The sequence below is a fragment of the Oncorhynchus keta genome, chromosome 14 (genome assembly GCF_023373465.1).
Source record: "Oncorhynchus keta strain PuntledgeMale-10-30-2019 chromosome 14, Oket_V2, whole genome shotgun sequence".
NCBI classification, from domain to species: Eukaryota; Metazoa; Chordata; class Actinopteri; order Salmoniformes; family Salmonidae; genus Oncorhynchus; species Oncorhynchus keta.
Window position 1 is genome coordinate 62,396,922 of NC_068434.1, and position 7,992 is coordinate 62,404,913.

Sequence of the window (7,992 nt, forward strand, 5' to 3'; positions counted from 1 at the left end):
ACCCTTGCATTGCCAACCTAATCACAGCACATTATTCTATGCAAACTAGAGCTTAATTTGAGTTTCGTTTGCCTTTATGGTTTCCCAACATGAATAGTTATTCCTGATTCTCTCTGTGGATCCATGGATATTTGAAGAACTGGGATGTTGAATATAATTACATATAGTCAAATCAAATCAAAATCGAATCACATTTGATTGAATATCACATTTGAATCACTAGTCATTCAACTGAGACTGCTCTTCTCTGTATCACGGAGGCGCTCCGCACTGCTAAAGCTAACTCTCTCTCCTCTGCTCTCATCCTTCTAGACCTATCGGCTGCCTTCGATACTGTGAACCATCAGATCCTCCTCTCCACCCTCTCCGAGTTGGGCATCTCCGGCGCGGCCCACGCTTGGATTGCGTCCTATCTGACAGGTCGCTCCTACCAGGTGGCGTGGCGAGAATCTGTCTCCTCACCACGCGCTCTCACCACTGGTGTCCCCCAGGGCTCTGTTCTAGGCCCTCTCCTATTCTCGCTATACACCAAGTCACTTGGCTCTGTCATAACCTCACATGGTCTCTCCTATCATTGCTATGCAGACGACACACAATTAATCTTCTCCTTTCCCCCTTCTGATGACCAGGTGGCGAATCGCATCTCTGCATGTCTGGCAGACATATCAGTGTGGATGACGGATCACCACCTCAAGCTGAACCTCGGCAAGACGGAGCTGCTCTTCCTCCCGGGAAGGACTGCCCGTTCCATGATCTCGCCATCACGGTTGACAACTCCATTGTGTCCTCCTCCCAGAGCGCTAAGAACCTTGGCGTGATCCTGGACAACACCCTGTCGTTCTCAACTAACATCAAGGCGGTGGCCCGTTCCTGTAGGTTCATGCTCTACAACATCCGCAGAGTACGACCCTGCCTCACACAGGAAGCGGCGCAGGTCCTAATCCAGGCACTTGTCATCTCCCGTCTGGATTACTGCAACTCGCTGTTGGCTGGGCTCCCTGCCTGTGCCATTAAACCCCTACAACTCATCCAGAACGCCGCAGCCCGTCTGGTGTTCAACCTTCCCAAGTTCTCTCACGTCACCCCGCTCCTCCGCTCTCTCCACTGGCTTCCAGTTGAAGCTCGCATCCGCTACAAGACCATGGTGCTTGCCTACGGAGCTGTGAGGGGAACGGCACCTCAGTACCTCCAGGCTCTGATCAGGCCCTACACCCAAACAATGGCACTGCGTTCATCCACCTCTGGCCTGCTCGCCTCCCTACCACTGAGGAAGTACAGTTCCCGCTCAGCCCAGTCAAAACTGTTCGCTGCTCTGGCTCCCCAATGGTGGAACACACTCCCTCACGACGCCAGGACAGCGGAGTCAATCACCACCTTCCGGAGACACCTGAAACCCCACCTCTTTAAGGAATACCTAGGATAGGATAAAGTAATCCTTCTCACCCCCCCCCCCCTTAAAAGATTTAGATGCACTATTGTAAAGTGGCTGTTCCACTGGATGTCATAAGGTGAATGCACCAATTTGTAAGTCGCTCTGGATAAGAGCGTCTGCTAAATGACTTAAATGTAAATGTAAATGATTGGTCACATACACATGGTTAGCAGATGCTAATGTGAGTGTATGTACACAAATGCTTGTGCTTCTAGTTCTGACAGTGCAGTAATATCTAACAAGTAATCAAACAATTCCCCAACAACTACCTAATACACATAAAACTAAAAGGGAAGAATGAGAGTATGTACATATAAAAATATGGATGAGTGATGGCTGAGTGGCATAGGCAAGGTGCAATAGCGGGTATAAAATACAGTATATACATGTGATATGAGTAATGTAAGATATGTAAATATTATTTAAAGTGGTATTGTTTAAAGTGACTAGTGATCCATTTGATAAAGTGGCCATTGATTGGGTAGCCATGTAGGCAGCAGCCACGCTAAGTCAGTGATGGCTGTTTAGCAGTCTGATGGCCTTGAGATAGAAGTTGTTCTTCATTCTCTCGGTCACAGCTTTGATGCACCTGTACTGATCTCGCCTTCTGGATGGGAGTGGTGTGAACAGGCAGTGGCTCGGGTGGTTGGTGTCTTTGATGATCTTTTTTTGCCTTCCTGTGGCAGTGTTAGTGATAGTGTTTCAAAGACAGGTAGAACTGAGCTAGTGTTGCTAGCTAGTGGATGCTAGTCCTAGCAATCAATTCAATTGAAGTATTTCTGTCGGTTATTCTGAAGCAACTGTTCGGATTTCAAAAGGTAAAACCATAAAACCTTTTATTTATTTCATTTTTATCCTACGGTCCCTGTACATGATTCGTCTGTCTTCTGATCATGATCAGCCCTAACCACAAAAGAAGGAAAGGCCAACACTTGCACCTAATAAACAGTGTGCTTGATAACCTACCTGAACCCCACCGCAGATATCTAAGAGTATATGTTTATCATATCCCTACACTCTCTTCCTCCCATCTGCACCAGCAACTCTCCACGGACACCCAGAGCCTTTGATTCCTTCAGTCGCCTTATTTAAATGTGAAGATCCTGCCTGTGCATTTTATTACCAACCATTATTAAAGCCACCTGAAAAAAAAGAAGAATAAAAAAAGTGGGACGTTATTTCATTGTCTGAGAGGGCGCGCAATGTGATTAAAAGAGGAGAGAGAGACAAAACTAAAATCCACAGCCTCATTGTGCCTGGGCTCCACTATATTTACCAATCAAAATCCAGCCCTTTGTCACTCCCCCTCTGCCTGTCTGTGCCCCCATCCAGATATGTTGAGCTCATGGTCTGGTTTGCTAACCGTCCACGTGACACTGCTTCCCCTCCTTTCCGTGCCCCCTGGGGAATTAGAAACAGACAGGATGGCCCTCAGACCCTCAGCTCTGACCAGCTCTGAGGTCACACAGATAATACATGTGCTAATCCTCTATTGAGGAAAGGATGAGTTTAGAGAGTGGGGATGAGAAGAAAATGACGATAACCTTCAGTAAGTACAATGGCCCTCAGATGCATTTCGCTGCAAAATGCTGTCTCACTGTACCAGCCGGTGCCGGTGGCTGAGAATAGGGCACAATTCACAGATTAATTCTATTATTCCAGCACAGACCATGTCAGCGTACTGGTACGGGGGAGGTTGGAACGTGGGACAAGGCCACAGATAGAGAAAAGGAACCATTACTAAGTGAAGCTCAAAATGACCCAGGTTTAAGAGTGATAACTTTTTTCATTCTCACAACGAGGAATTATCAGAAAAAAAGGAAGATGGAAAAAGATGGGGGTCTGTGTGATAGTGGGAGGATCACCATTGATAAAACCATCCAAACTCAAGGGCTTTAAACTGACAGGCAGCCCGAGAGGAGCTTCTGTAAAGAGCGATAAAGGGACATTATTCCCCAAACTTGAATAATCCCTCAACAGCAGAACCCCAGCCTCCCCTTGGGTGATGTTCTTAGCCTGATCTAAAATTATTAACTTGCTCACAACTGGTGGGCTGAGTGAGCGATACGCAGTCTGCAGGATTGAGTCATTTGCCAATAAAACGAGACACCTTGGACAGTACTACAAGGGGAACTTATTGCTGAAAGCAGACGGATAGGATATATTCCTTGTTATAGAATGATAACAATAACCTCCATCATCCTCAGCACATGACAGAATCATCCACTGTGGTGTAGGTATCTGAAGTTATCAGATACAAACATTCCTACTTACTGCCTACATTTAGAGAGCACATGAGCTCAGAGGAATACTCAACAGCTATTTTTTTAAATCAAAACATGAATTCTAATTTTATATTCTCATCATGGTTTAGATAAGTAAGCTAGGTTTAGGTTTCTTATAACTTGGGTATCATTCTCCCGGTCTCTCTACCACACACTCTAAAGGAATACTCTACCTGCAGTTTCAGAGCCCTGTGGCCAAAGATCAGAATCAGGTTCAGCCAGGCAGAAAATGAATGCCAGGATCATACAGGCAGCAGCGAATGAGGAGCAGATGATCATTTTCAATGGGCTTCTAAAAATGTACTGCGCTGTGACGTTAACTCAATCACTTAACTGCTGTGTGTTTAAATTCATCGGTGCACTTTCTGAGCTGCCCAGCTGGTATTTGATGTGATATAAGTTTTGATGGACCCCAAACTGCACATCAAATTACATTTGAGAGTTAAAATGGCCGATTAAATCCAGAACAGTACATGACATGTCTTCAGTTATTGCAGGCCTACAGTCTGGTCATGCAAAGGAGAGGGTTCAAATAGTACAACTCCCATTACACTTCGATCTGCTAAATTTACTTTTCAATATGTGTGTGTGTGTGTGTGTGTGTGTGTGTGTGTGTGTGTGTGTGTGTGTGTGTGTGTGTGTGTGTGTGTGTGTGTGTGTGTGTGTGTGTGTGTGTGTGTGTGTGTGTGTGTGTGTGTGTGTGTGTGTGTGTGTGTGTGAATGCATGCACATGTGTTTTGTCTGTAGACCAGCCTGGGCTCACCTCTGTGCTGTAAGTCCCTCCATTGTGCATATGCATTGTCAAAAAGTTCCACAGTTTTCTAATGGCGCCTCCGGGTGAGCCACAACTCCCAGTGACTCACGATGAACACATTCATTCTTTAGGAAAGTAGAATCAAGCTGAGAAAGTAATCAAAAGAGAGCCAGTAAACAAAACATCAGCTCACCCTCTCTGCAGAGAGAGAAGGGAAAGGGGACACGCACAGGGACAGAAAAAAACAACAAACACTGTTGGTTCATTTTCAGATCTGGTACTCTTCCAAGTTCATGAAACAAAAGACTGATTTATTAAAGCGTTTGTATAGTCTGAGCAGTTCTGATACGGTACAATGAATAAGTGATACGTTCTTTGGTAATTTGCAGAGCGACACAACTTTATTATTTACACTGCAAACCTAGAAGACCAACACCATGGGTAACATGAGTAAGTGTGACAGGATTCTGTAGGCATAATCTCTTAGATTAGAACTAGCACAATCAACCCACATTTGCATGAACAGCTACAACCTTGGAACTGACATTGTGATAACATGTGTGACAACTGACATATCACAGAGCATACTGATACTATTGTAATGGGGCAGGCAGCATGGCTCATGCTGACCGGCACCACAGAAATGACCAAGCTGGGATCAATTTCCCCAACAGCATGATTGCTGGTCGATTTGGCATTCATCAGTATGGGTAGTACCTTTCACCTAGTGTATTTGGTTTTCTATTTCATCAGACCTCTTCAGAGCCATGCTAAAATTGTGACTCCTCTTTCAGTAGCCAGGAGGAAGCCAGAAAACATACGAGAAGGAAGGTTGACTACTAGAGAGCAGAGTAGGGGGGTTGGAGAGAGCAGGATATAGATGAGGGTATAGTGATCCCTAAGAGGGTAGAGCTCTCTGACCTAGCTCGACACCTCTCAAATGTGCTCCTTACAGACTGGGCCAGGCTGACCTAAAATTACCAAAGTATTGGAATCTTCAAGCCTTCAATCTTTGAGGGAGTACTGTGCCATGCAATATCACACACACAGAGTATAACCTTGTTCAAACCTTTACGATGATGTACATTTTTTTTTACAGTTAAATAAATAAAAACAAGTTTTTATTCATTTACAAAATGCCTACACAAAACACGGACAAATGACTAGAACACTATTTTTCCTCACCTCCCAGATACTGTACTTTAGGAACCATGCGCATGGTATATTTCTTATTTGTTCATTTCCATCTTCATCATACCTCCTCCAAACACTTGGTGGAGCTATAATGTTATTGCCTCATATCACTGAAATGAAACAAGAACAAAAGAGATTGTGAGACACCGCATGAATGAATAATGTGGGTTTCTGTGAAAGGTGTGTGTGAGAATGTGAGCTTGTATTCATGGCATGCTGTACCATATCTTTGATGCAGTTCAGACTTACTTTCACCTTTGAGTTTTGTCTTTATGCCTGCCATATTTGCGGTTTGCTCAATTTGCGCTCTCTCAGACCAATTGTCTACCCATTTTCCCCCACTTTCTTTCCAGCAATTGTTTTGGCTACCACCATGTCTGTCACTGAGATCTCTGTTAAAAGCAATGTTTGTCATGGAGATTGACCTGTCAAACCTGAAACATGGCTGCAGTTTAATCAAGATAAATGCAGGAATGCCCTTTGTGGTTCATCAATCATACAGTTTATCAAGAGAAAACAGGTTGTTCCCTTAAACACTCTTTTGAACCCTATGCTTGAGCAGGCAAACTGTCATCTCCTCTCCCAGACATGCACCTCCTTCTCCTCCTACTCCTCATCTCTCTCAAGCCGACACAAGTGATATCAAAGGATGCTAATGAGATCATCAGCGTTGAAATTACACAACACACTGTTTGTCAGATAAGTCTGAGATAACAAGCAATGAGTTTGCCATTAGTCAAAGCAGATGAAAAAGAAATAACCCTTTCAATGTAAGAAATAACAGAAACCAAAAAGAGCTGCATTCTAAATGAAAGTCACCAGATAAAATGATGAGAATTATAAAAGACAAAATGGGGCAGATGAATGTTAAGATTGGGCAGTGGACCTACTGCGGATACTAAATAGAGACAGTGGAATGTCTAAAAATGTAGAACGGATTTATAATGTTTATTTTTTAAAGAACAGTCTGTTTTCCAAAGCAACGGTGTAATTAGCCTGTAAGCAATTAAAAAAGGAAAAGCTGCTTTTAAATGTCTCACCATTTCACAGGCATGCTGTTCACCTTCCCTTTTGTTCTGATTCACAGAGCACAGTGGGGTACAGGTGATAGGGAACAGAACCAAGAGCCGAAATGCACTTAAGCTGTGAGGCCTTTGCAGGTTACCATTTTCATATATTGCAAGATGATTATGGTGTACAATCACAATATGCTGTGAAAGACCATTGTTTGTTGTGTGTCAAGATACTCTGGCAATTTATATTGGCTTTCATTCAGTACAATAAGTTTAATTAGTCTTCAGGCCAGATTCAAAATCTTTCTTGAAAGGCCCTTTCTATAGCATCTGCTGGACTATTGTATGATCTAGCCTTGAAAAATGAAACAGAACTTGATATAGCTCCAATATGACTTACAGTACCTCTGTCAAACACTATTGCTACTGCCAACATCCGATCTAATTCTCAATAAATTGTAGTGTACTTCAGCTAAACTATCTTTCCTGAGTCACATTTCTTTGGTAAAAACAAATCTCTATAATTGAATATGGCTACAAGTGACTACACTGTGCATAATGAGTCAAACAAGGACGTCATGTAGTGCATATTGAAATCCACCCTGAAACATACCATACTAAAAAATGTGAGAAAAAAACTTCACATAATGTTGTTCGTTGATAGCATCTGCCTCGCCCCTTTTATATTTGTTCAAGTTCTTTAACATTAACTTATAGATATCGCACTTCAAATGTTGGGCAACCTCGACGCATAGGAGGTCAGGACAAAACTCAGGACAGCGGTGTAGTCTACTTATGACTCACTAATGCAACACGTTACGTTTAAACACCTGTGCACTTAATTCTCTGGCTACAAAGGATAAATATGCTCTGGTTTATTTAACCTATTTTTATCCTAAATGATGGATGAGCTAATTGGGCAATTAAACAGGTGTCCTTAATTGCCAAATGCATAAGGAGTCCCGTAGAGGCCAGGTATGATCTAATGAACAAAGTTATTATGGGCTTTAGAACTTTCACTGTTAGAGGTACATTTTATGTCTCGTTGTGTGTGTGTGTGTGTGTGTTTGTGCCAAGTGTGAACAAGCTCTGTTCGAATGCATGTTTTCATGAGGAGAAGGTTGGAACTGCAACCCATCACTCGAGGAGGCACTCACATTTTGTTGTATTTCTTTTTGTGGTAACCAGGGAAAAAGACAGAACTCAGCACTGACTGTGAAAGTTGCTGAAAGTCTTGTAGAAACCACGGTGAACCCATCGCTGACACTGATACTCTATAAATGTGGGTGATTGCATGAAAGACTCTGTGGCAAG